A 12,337-nucleotide genomic window follows, 5' to 3' on the forward strand; every position below is an offset into this window, starting at 1 on the left:
AAGGCCTTAGGTATGAGTGGCATTCTTTCCAAAGATGGTGAATGAATGCCTGAAGGAAACTATTGACTGTCTCAGTCTGATTGTTACCCCTGTTCTTTGTTAATCTGGATTTATTTTGTTATTTTTCTCACATCAACGTTCATGTTTCAGCTAATATTCTTTCCCCTTTCAATAAGCTTCACCAACAAAATCATACTTTGAATCAAGATCATCTCTTTATCTCAATATGCAGATGATTTTTTCTTCTAAATATCAGACTGAGTATTAAATGGAGTCTGATTCTCAGACTCTAAAGTGCCTTGTGGCTTCTTCAGGCTGGTTGTCTTAAGAAAAGCGAAATTGATTTTATATTACACCAAGGAAGCATTTCTATTGACCCATTTAAGCAGCAACTTCTTGAGCCGTGTCTGGCGCAAATGCAACAGAGGGTCAAATGTCAGCCGAACAGACGGGGTCAGACGTTGGCTTTTCAATTCAACTGGGTCCTGTTAGCTTGAGTCGGGAGAACTAGACACATCTGTGATTCCACTCAGGTACCGGACCACCATTAGTGTTGACTTCAAGCTTTGAAAACTTCAGGTCATGCCTCATGTCATCTTTTAATGTCAGCCATGTCATGATTTGAAGTGCAGTTTTGTTGGATTTAGAGACAAATGGATTGATATATTGTTTTATTGGGTTGTCAGGTTAAGACGGTTTGGACAGGAGAGATACGGGGAGAAGAGATGTAGCTACCAGGTAGAAGGAAGAAGGAAGCTATAATGGAGGACATGAAGAGGACAGGTGTGAGCTAGGGTCAGCATGAGCAAGCCAGGGAATCTGCAAGTGCGGTGCTGTCGACAAGAGAACTATCGAGAAGTTTGAGCAAAAACATTTGGGAAAGAGGGAGAAGTTCTCTAGCAATAAATAAATAAATAAAAGAAACAGATACATATACAAACAAATAGCTATGTCTAGCACAATAAAAGCTAATGTCCAGAAAAAAATGACCTCATAAATATCTAAATAAATCAAACAGTTATTTCCAAATAAAAAAAAAAGGGTTTGTCTATTTGATAAATAAATAAATAAAAAAAATAAAATAAAATAAAATAAAATAAAAAAAGAAAATGTTATAGTGAGATAAAAAAAACTTATTATATAGTATACAAAAGGGAAAAATTGAGTCCAGCGAAAACAACCAAAATAAATACAAAAACTTAGGTTCCGCAAAACAATATAAAATAAGTCCTTTCCCACCAAGGAACCCCAATAAATAAACAAGGTTATGTGCAGAAATAAAATCCTTAATGTCCAGCCAAAATAATAATAGTAATAGTAATAGCAGTAATTAAAAAATAAATACATAAAAAGCCATTTGCCTGAAGCAGGAATGGTCATCATAGTTTTAAAAAATAAATAAAGACTCTAGAATGTCCAAAAAGAAAGAGAAGCCCCTATGGTTTTTATGGTTACCTCGTGTCTCACGTCATAATGGCAACTGAGCAAGATAAAGTCAAGCAGCAACACTTCATTCCTCCTCGTGTCTGTGCTACTCAAACCTCCCATAGATGTACAAACACCCACAGCACAAGCAAGTAGGAGCACTTTAGCTAACACACTCACACTTCATCGATGCCAAGCTCAGCAGTGCACTTGATTGGTTTACACCACAGAGGAACACGGTCACCCTCTCATGTGCATCCAAAGGAAGCAGTTACCCGAAAACCTTCATACTGCGAAGAGATAACTACACTGCTGTAACTGTAATTTAGATCATGATCCATGCAGTGTAGGTCTCTCCTCTTCATCTCACACCACGGAAGTGTCACTTCAGACAAAAAACCTCTTGAAAACCTCTATTTGTCACTGTCACACTCTCTGTTGGTGGGCAACATTTTTGGCTTCCAGGACCCTCCGGCTTGTCACTCTTCAGCTGCTTTGACTTGGCTCATGGCTGGAATTCATTTCTTTGCTTAGTCTGTCAGTCAGCGACGCCTCAAACCATCTGTCATACTTTCTGGTGCCAAAACGTTTCATTTGATTGTGAAGTCTATTAGCGTTTCAAAAAAATGACTTGTTTGGATGTTTTGTTTTGGGCTGATGTTTCTGTCATTCTGGCGAAGAACAATGGGAAGAGCTAAGATCAGCTGTGAGAGGAGCTACTGGAACTGCAGGGACTGAAAGCAGCTCCGCACCAGCTCCTGAACAAATTGGCGCCCAGATAAATGGAAGATTGGAAGCTCCTAACTGAGCCAGTGTGTGAGTTGTGATGGACTCATGAGGCTTCATGAAACAGTGCCCTTATTTTCAAAGGCCACTGGGTGGCGCTCTCTGCCCTGTGCATTTTTGGCGGTGCATAACTAATTTGATGAAGCATGACATTATTTTTTAAATCCAGAGCGCCACCTGCTGAGCGATGAAAATGAAGGCACTGTTTCATGAAGCCTGACCTGCCCATCCCCACTCGATGGAGTCAGTCTATGGACATTTAACTTGGACAGATCTTGATTCACTTCACATCTTATGTTCCATAGTTTTAGCTTTTGGTTGGAAACCAAGGAAGTGCTATTTTTATTATTATTAATCCCATTAAACCAAGGCAAAAATGATGCCTCAGATTCATTCTACTTCTGTTGATCGAAATGGGAAAAATGGACCCCCGAAATCAGACAAACCAATAAAACAAAAAGATAAAATAGAAAAATATATTTGAGTAATTTGCAGTGGGGTAATATGCATGTAAAACATGGTCTTGTTATCGACTTGGACAAAAGAATATCAGATTATTACTAACAAACCATCACTTGAAAACAAGACCACACATAATGAACCACTCCTTTTGTTGTTTTTAATGATAGACATTAAGTCCCCTATTTCCTGGCACGTATCTTGAGAAACAACTGTTCAAAAGTCACCCCACATTTCATGTTTTACTTAGGTCCAATACATGAGTGTTCTGTATTTCTAAGGACCAGTGGCTAAGATGGAGTTTTTTTTTCTTTCAATCCTTAAACTTGTCTCCCCACTACAAACAAATGAACACTACCAAAATGAAACAGGAAATAAACAACCAAACGTTTAAAATAACAGGCGACGAATGCTTCCAAAGTTCCCAAGCTTAACTTACAGTCAAAAATTTCCCACCCATTCGTCTGGGCTCCAATTGAGAACCACCTGAGCTGCGATGAATGGCGCTCTTGCCTTCATGTCCTCATTCTTTTTCTCATGAATAAGACCACAGGCTCACAAACAAGTCAACATTCAGCTCGGTTTCCTGCTTAAACAAACAAAAATCAAGGAAGCTGTTGAACATTATCGTGTTACATTGTCAGTGCTAGCATGCATCACATGTGCTAGTGTTGGATCTCCACTCTACACATTGTGTAGAAGGCTGTCACCTTTGTTTCCTCGACTGTTATGATCCCCCTATTCAAAGCTGCTTTCACTGCAAACGCACACATGGAGATGTTTCTCCTCCGTAAACATGTGAGTGAAGCAGGACTTCCTGTCATCTGATCTTGCGAACTGCATGTAAACACAGAGTTACATGAACAGAACTGAATAACTTGTCAGTCTACACACGGTGAACAATGACATTACTGTAAGCTTCCACACACCAGAATGGACTCGCAGAAATGTCACATTTGGTGAGTGAAGCTCAGGTTTAGCAGCTTCTTCCCACATGTTTGTCTCATCTGTCGGCTTTAATCATGTTTTGAAAGCCCTCACACTCCCTCCCAATCTTTCAGACATCTGAGGAAACATGCAATCAGAGAACTCTTCCTGCCTGCTCCTTCAGAACAACTTGCTTCTTCCTGTTCATATAGTCAGACGCTATGTTCGAGCCACCGGCAGTGAACTTCTGAACATGTATTGAAACTGGTTTTTGTCATCAGGTGCTCTATTGTAGTCAAGTTCTCCTGTTGAATCCACGCTGTCGGAAAATCTTAAATCACTTTTGCAAGAGAGTATGTGAATTCAGTTCATGGTCGTGTAAGTTACATAGAAGACCGAAGCTCTGAATGAAAACTTGGGTCGCCTGAGATCAGTTTGTGAATGAAAGTTTTCCCACGTGGCCACTCTAGAAGGATGAATACATCATGACCATCTGGAAGAAAAACGTTTGTACCGGGCTTGGATGAGCAACAAATATTCCACCCAAATCCAAAGTTATTTCCAACTGAGTTTCTGGAGCCAAAATTCATTCACAATAGAGCACCGCTTGGGATTCATTTTTGTTTTTAAGTGTAATAAAAAAACAACTGTCTTCCACTGAAACCTCCAACAAGCTGTTAAGTGCCCACACAGCATGTACCCAACATTAGCCCTCAATACTGTGTACGGCCAGGACAGTAAAAATACTTAAAAAATTAAGCTCATAAAATTTCACGAGCGCTCATTTGGTGTTGCAAATGTGGAACAAGGAAAGAAAGAATGTGTCTTTTAGTAGAATTCATCATCTTAGTGCAGCATTTGTCATGCACTAATGCAGTACAAGCAACCGGGGAGTTGGGCCGTGTCAAACAACCAACTGTTCATGGTGGACTTTTCATACATTTGAAAGGTGAGGGCTCCAATAAAGTGAATACATAAATAAATAAATGAATGAATACGAATGGCTCAGCAGATTATCAGGCAATATGTTCATGTTAATAGTTATATATACACTTTACTTATAAACCAATTTACTGTTTTTGCAGATGAAATTCACGTTCTTTTCACATATAGCACCGTTGCGTCACAAACAATCGGACTCCACCAAACTTCTTCTGCCACCCACTGTTTACAAACTTAGACGGCCCTATAAAATTTGAAACAATTAGAATTTTTATTTCCTTATTTTATGGCCAAGGAGAGCCTTTATATTTCTTACTGCAGCAACCTGATTTCCTGAAGGATTAAGTCCCAAAAAATGCATCACCTATTATTGTTTTTAGAATGGTTGCTCTTTCTACTGAAAAATAAGTAAATAAACAAGCAAATGTTTCAGGAATAAAGAGACGAAGAAAGGTGATCTGATGCTCAAGTACGTCCACAAGGAACCTGTTTCAAATGTGTAGAACAGACCTGGGCAAGTGCAGCCCGAGGGCCACATGTGGCCCCTTACCCCTAAATCATGTGACCCTTCAGTAGACAGACTAAAACTATAAAACTGTTAATGTAGTTGTGGGTATTTTTTTGTTGGCTCATTGCGAGTTCGACTGAAATATAACCCTTTTCTCATGAATTTTCCCTCTTTTCATTGTACTTTTTTGCTTACTTTCCTGCCTACTAAAATACATTGTGCTTGAAAATATATTTTTGAAATGTATGAGACACATTGATAATCATTAAATGGCATTCATTTGGAATTAAATTAGGCACAACCAACCCACAATTCTTTCTTAATTTTTTTTACAATTTAATTTCATAATTACTCATAAAATCCTCACTGTCTCACTAACCCCTTTTCCCCCTTTATTTTGTTTTCCCATCATTCTTCTTCTTCTTAGGTCGAGTTCTGCCTACTGGACAAGAAAACCGATTTCATCCATCAATATATATGATCTAGAACCCAATTGTGTGAGCTACACAGCCATTTTGGCCACAGTGTAATGCACCGAAGGAAGGATTTTGATCTTTTGAGTCACATTTTTCCAGTGGATATTGAGTTTTACAAGTTCCACTTGAAAGAATTGCAGGTTACGCAGCCCATTATTGTGACCTGTATTCTTAAGAGACCACCCTGACTTCGGTCCAGATTCACTAGAATGTCTCCTAACCTGTCGAAATCTGACACTTTGGTTATTTACAGACAAGCGGTCACTGTAAACCCCTGCCAACCTTGACACCAGGGGTCTTCACTGTTTGTAAGAATGCGTCCCACAGAAACCGTGTGTGTTACATAACACACCAAAAGTGGGTCGTCTGAGACTGTTTGCTGCTGCGGCTCCCAGAGATTTCAACGGGAACCTGAACGTCTGTCTTTGAAGTTACCTTTGTTCGAGTGTGTTTTGTTTGAGGGTTTAAAATACGCTCCTGTCAAATTTGCTCCTCCCGGTGGACTCGGTCTTTGCTGCTAAGTTTGGAGTTTATCTTGGCTGCGTCTGAATCCAAACCTGCTTTTTAAGATTTTCCTCTCCATCTCATATTCGGCTTTTATCAGAACAAACAAGAAAATCTGTTGAGCTAAGTGATGTCATAATGGGAGTTTGGATCTCAGGGGGATGTTTGCTTCCCTCCACTCGCTCACTCTCAGAAGGAGAAGACGAGACACTCCCAAAATAACAGACCACTGGGCCTATGGGCACTCAGGAGAGAGTTTAACAATTGAAGGGAGGGGGAGAGAGCGGATCTGTCAACAGGTGGCAGAAGAAGAGTTCTGTAGCACGACGCTCAGTTCTTCAGGAGGAAGACAGGGGTGAGAGGAAGCTCACAAGTAAGTGACATCATTTTGTCAATATTTATTCAACTCATCTCAGAAGTGAATGATGCAGGAGACTTTTTTGCTTGTCATTTGAAGTGTTTGTATGAGTCGATGTTTTTATTCTCAACATTTTAGACCATATATAAGGTTTGTAGTGGCTTATGAAGATGTTTAAAATAAGATGTTCTGCCATGTGGTTAACGCAAATATAAAGGTTTGTGTGTGCTCTGCTAATAAAGTTATTTATGAGCAGAGTCAAAAAGAAAAAAGAAAGAAAAAATGCTTCTTTGTGACATTATTTAATTATATTGAAATTAAATTGAGATTATTTGATTATTTTAATACAGCTATAAAAGAAAGGAGCATGAGACCTTGAATTTTGCACCGAAAACATGAAGAAAATTTGAATTATTATGAATATCTACCATCAATTTGAATGTACAACAAGATTTGGATAAAACTAAATATTGTTAATAATTGGGAAAATTATTAAACAATTAATGATTAAAATAGATTGCCTTATTTCTCATGAAATAGATTGTATTTTCTCCTACTGCTGCTTGTATTTATGTCATGAAAAAGGATAGCATGGCACCTGATCTCATTCACATAAGCCAAACTAAACATGCATCTATATACTACAGCAGCAGATGCAATTTTCCAGCTTCCATTCATTGCTATAATGCAGCTTGTCATTGCATCATTCTCCAAAGGTTTCACCAGACATTGTTTTTTTTTAATATTCTGCGAGGGTGTGAGTCCAAGCCAGTGTCAATTCTTCATGACAAATAGACATGATCCATGTGTGTGTGCGCGCGTGTGTGGACATGTTCCTGCCAATTTGCGCTCAAAATAAGAAGCTAATCTTCACGCTTTTCAGGTGCTCCTGCACGATTGGTTAGCGACAAATAAAGATTTATTTTCTGACCCCTATGGAATGAAACAGAAGCGCCATCTATTGGAAACTCAAGAAAAAGAGCAGTACTGTAGAGGCCAAGATTTTCAGACGCAAAAATAGTTCTGTCGACCAAATAAAGTATTTGGAACTGAAGAATTCCATAAAAAAATGCAAATGCATCTTGAGTTAATACAATGGCAAAAGTATATTTTTGCTAAATCGGCATTGGCCTGGAAACCACTGCAGGGTGTTGCTCCCTCTTCCTGCTTAATTTAACTGGGATCTGCTCCAGCCCTCCATGACCCTGGAGTGCCAGGCATACGCAGCGGAAAATGGATAGCTTAACTTCTGACTCTTGTGAGATTGATAAATGAAAAGACCGTAACCTAAAATTGAATGTGTGGGGATGGTTTCTCTTGATCTTGCCCCTGTTCCAGGCAGAGCTGGCATACTGATGTGTTCTGGGTTTGAGGAGGGATGAGAGACCTGAGCTCAGCAAGCTGCGTGCTCATGAATGGGTTATTATGGAGATGAATGAGAAACAGGGATTTCAATTCTTACAAGTGCTTCAAGTTTCCAAACTCATCGGTTGATGCCAGTGGCAGCTTTGATGGAGATTAGGTGGTGGCACAGATTTCTCCAAGGACAAGTCGTTTTGCCCTTTTTCGCTGTGCTACTATGGACATAAAATCGTGCTGGACTTCACTCAAAATCCACCAAGGTGAAGCTCCGTGTCTCCCACTAAGCCTAATTCTATTCTATTTATTTAACTTGGTACTTGCTTTTAAGGAGGACACAATTTAGTTTCTTTATACACGATACCAGGAAATGATGAATAAAAACCTTTCCAACCTTTTTTTTTTTCAAAGCCAAATCAGTAGGTCATCTGCTTACCGTGGCTGCTGACCTCAGCTAAAGTGAATAAATAAAATCACCAGCTCTGAGTCAGGGAGGCCATTGGTCCACACAAATCCATGATTTACAGTCTCTGGATCTGACTCGCCTTCAAACCAGGTCCCAGAGTAAATGCATTTTTAAACGCCAGATCCGCAACTTAGTGAAATAATGATGTCAACTCCGCGTCTGACCTGTCTCTCTCCACAAAAATTGAATAACTTGAATCAAATGGAAGTTTGTACTGGTTAGTCCTTTTTTGAGCACATAGCAGTTGACTTCAATGCCGCTACAATTTGGTGTGATGGTCGTAATAACAGCTCAATCTCGTTGTCTGCTTTCACATTCAGGTTGTTATGCTATTGTGCGAGCTCAACACAATGGCGTCCAATGGGCCGCCTACTTCTTTCAATGCCACCTATTGGCCTGCCACCTATACTGGCATGTGCACTACATCGTTTTCGGTCATTTTCATTTGACACCTCTGAAGGCATGGAATGCCTTTATTTTAAGGAGAACTCATAAAACCTGCTGCGAAAAATATTGAATTTAAAAAAATAGAAAAGCACTCAGACAGTGCAAACCTCCGCCAAGTAACGTCAATCCACCCCCAATACAATCTCCCAAAGTTAAAGAATCCTTTTAAAAAATTCTTGGATCCAGAACATAATCGGAATTTTCCCAAAGCCCATCATTTGTTCCTTGACTGTATTCAGATATTTCCAGAAAACTTCATTCAAATCTGCCTACAACTTAATAATAAAGTTATTTAGACAGATAGACAAAAAGAAAGCCGTCGAAAATGCAGTGTGATGGAGCCAACTGTATCGTGTTTGATTCCTGGATGGTGAGAATAAGGGTGTGTCCCATTTCTCACCCGAACACTCCTACTTGGCTTTGAGTGCCCTCTGCTGTGATGTGCCCTCCGACGATGAAGCGAACACTTCATGACGTCACGTGTAAAGACAACGTGTCATTGGCTGCAGTGCTGTTTTTTGTTTCCTGTATATGGAGTGTTGGAGACTTTTTTTTTTTGGAAATGCCAGCTCCAACGTTTTTGCAACCTCTTGCATCAGCGGCGATAATCTCACTTGGTTTGGTGAACCATCGGAGTAGAGATGGGTGGAGGCGAAGCTGGCTTGGCCGCTATGTTGCGGTGATAGATCTGATCTAATGTTAGCCTGGAGAAATAAAAACATACTGTTGTACATGCATGTTGTATTGTTCATGCTGTCGGGCATGGTAGACCATTTGGGTCACGAACATGTGATACGAGAAAGTAAACAAACAGAAGAGTAGTCCTCGTAGCTAAAATGTCCCTGTTGTCCTATCCAACATTGTTTTTAAATGAAGTACTTTGGTATCCTGGAAATCTATCCACACATCATATTCCCACTTTGTTTCAAGTCAGCTCCGTAGCCCCCTCCGGATCACTTCATGTGGTGGTATTGGGACACACTACATTTACATGTGAACACACAAAACTGAGTGTTGCCTATAGTTAGAAATGATGAGGGAATGGTGCGAACCATTTCAGTCAATGAGAGCGATATTTACAGTGAACAGAGTCAGTCCCGCGCAGCTGTGGCACCTGGATGTCCAAGCGTTCACATGCTACTGTGCTGGCTTCAGGAACACACAGAAGTTCTCTCCACAAATGAGCTGCAGATGTGGGCTGTCAGCCATGTGGAAGGATAGAAAGGCAGCGAGCACGAGTGCGAGGGGACGTCTGGGGGGGTCTGTGGGTGGCTCATAAAAAGTGTCCACATTTCACATTGCGACCGTTATCATGCAAACTTCACAAGCTTTTAGTATTTACCCTCTCAGACTTGAAAACGACCCTCGGCCACTAAGAGACACTCAAACCGTTCTATTATTCAAATTCAGAGGGTAATTTGTGTGATTTGTTGTCACACAGTCGTGTTGATTTCACGTTTAACAGCCTCTCTCCGAGGAGAACGCGGGCGTGATGTTTGGCGGCAGAAGAGAGATAGAATCGTGAAGATATGAGCTCCGATGCCAGACTGTAATTGTGGTGCATTTTCGTTGGCGCTCTGTTGGCACACCGCTGTGAAAATGAGTGGTGAGCGTCGGAAACAAAAGGCAAACAATATCCACATGCAAATGCGTCCCCCACCCTTCTCCCTCCAATACACACGGCTCGCACACATGGTCCGACACATTCTGCCTTATAAAAAGCTTCGCTGGTAGTCCACTGGCTTTTTACAGCCCTATTGACATAGCTGCGCTTTAACATTGTGTAGTTACTGTCAGGAAAGAATCTGTAACTGTGGGCATCTTGAATTTAACTTTGGAAGCCATGTTGGAATGGCAGCCTAGACTGAGGAATCAGTCGCCCCTCTGTCGAAGGCACATTGATAAAATTATAAATCATAAACATAGGAGGGGATTGGATTCCTCCCTCCGTCTGCCCCACACTGAGACGTTCTTCAGTAGCAGCTCTCTTGGAAGGCCACTGCGCTCGTTCGGCCCCAAAAAAATAAGGAAAACCGAGAACGGGGAGCATCAAATAAAAACCTTGACAGCGATCTATAAACATGCTTGTGAAGCATCTCTGCTTTCCAGCGCTTAGTGCAGTCCCACATGGTCCAAGGGTATACGGTCTCCTTGGCCAGCCGCCTCTCATTCATGCGCTCTGTACATCACTCCACTGATCTCTACCTCTCACACACTCTGTCCCTTTCATTCAGTCCCAATTCATCCTGGTTTCACTCGCTGGTTTTCAAGAGCCTTGCGTCAGCAGCGCTTCACCCTCCACCGGCTTGGTCGTCGATATAGCGCTCGCAGATGGTTTAAGCTCAGAATTCTCTCTGATGTCAACGCTTGGGTTTCTTTCCCAGACTCCCACGAGAGGCCGAGACCTTTCCCCACTTCAGACTACACAAACAGGGGTCTGCTAACAAACTCTGCTATTTCGCAGTTAAAAATTCATGACTGTTTTTCTGCACCAATACCAATATTTTTGAGCATTGAAAGTTTCTCTTCACTCAAACATTGATTTCCCATTTTTCAGGAGTGCACCCCGTGGTCTGATATTTAGGTCGACTACAGTTGATCAAGCTAGCTTCAGATGCTTGCGCTTTACAAAGGCATGCTTCTTTGTGTTGCGATGCATGCTATTTAGTAGGTAAAAAACACTCACAATGTTCCGACGTTTCTGCTGTTATTGCTGTTAACAGTTGATGTGAGACCAGGAACATTATTTATGAAAACAAAGCTCATGATAAAACCCTTAAAAACAAACACAGACTGGATAAAATCTACAAGCTGCATCATATTATGAGCTATTTAATTGTTGTTATGTTATGTAATTTAATGTACTATACTTCATCTCTATAGTTTCATCACTTATATTTCTTGAGCAAACAAGTTATTTCAGTTTTTAATTCGTTTTTAGAGTGGGTTGGCTAGTTTTAATTAGTTTCAGTTTTTGGAAAAATTTAGTTTAGTTTTTATTAGTGTTGGTGCTAGTTCAAGTTATTTGTTTTGGGGTTTTTTTTCCGTCATTATGGGGTATTGAAGCAAGATTGAAGATCGAAACTGGTCACAAATATAGTCAGTAATAAAAACAGTAATAAAGACACCACGTAAAAATAAAAAAAAATCGCTAAGTTTGGAAAGATGACACTAACCTGCTAGTCAGCGTCGGGACAGGTGACGTCTTGGACCTGTGGAGCCAAAATAAATGGAATATCATTCATCTCAAAATGCTTCTTTATGAAAGAAATAAGGATGAAAGCAAACGACAATTTCGCTATAATTTTATTTTGTTCTGATTAGTATGTTAAGAGACAATGCAGTTTCAGTTAGTTATCGTTTTAGGAAAAACATTTGTTTGTATTTTTGTTTCAGTTAACAGAAATTATTTACAATTCTAGTTTTTGTTAGCTTTTTTTTTTTTTTTTTTTTTAACTATAATAACCTTGCAACGTTACCCCACCTTCGCTCCCTCTCTGCGAAGTCAAAAGCTATTATGGATTTAGTATACTTCAAGTCAAGTTGTGAATAAATATACGGCTCAACAGAGTATTTGTTCTGTAGTATTTAATGATGGTCCTCACTGCTCACTAGTTTGGACATATTTACATTAATGAATGAATTTGGAGGGAGGTCGGGGGTTAGGGGTCCAGTATGAG

General features: G+C 40.2%; 1 protein-coding gene across 1 annotated transcript in view; it reads left to right on the top strand.

Moving 5' to 3' along the window:
- The first annotated feature begins 5,934 nt into the window (after window positions 1-5,934).
- Window positions 5,935-12,337, top strand: part of tnn (tenascin N) — a 35,368-nt gene continuing 28,965 nt past the window's right edge. Inside the window, exon 1 of the mRNA XM_053884379.1 lies at window positions 5,935-6,400. The gene's annotated coding sequence lies outside the window, so the exon portion shown is untranslated. The remainder of the gene's footprint in view (window positions 6,401-12,337) is intronic.

The sequence above is a fragment of the Synchiropus splendidus genome, chromosome 13, assembly GCF_027744825.2.
Source record: "Synchiropus splendidus isolate RoL2022-P1 chromosome 13, RoL_Sspl_1.0, whole genome shotgun sequence".
NCBI classification, from domain to species: Eukaryota; Metazoa; Chordata; class Actinopteri; order Syngnathiformes; family Callionymidae; genus Synchiropus; species Synchiropus splendidus.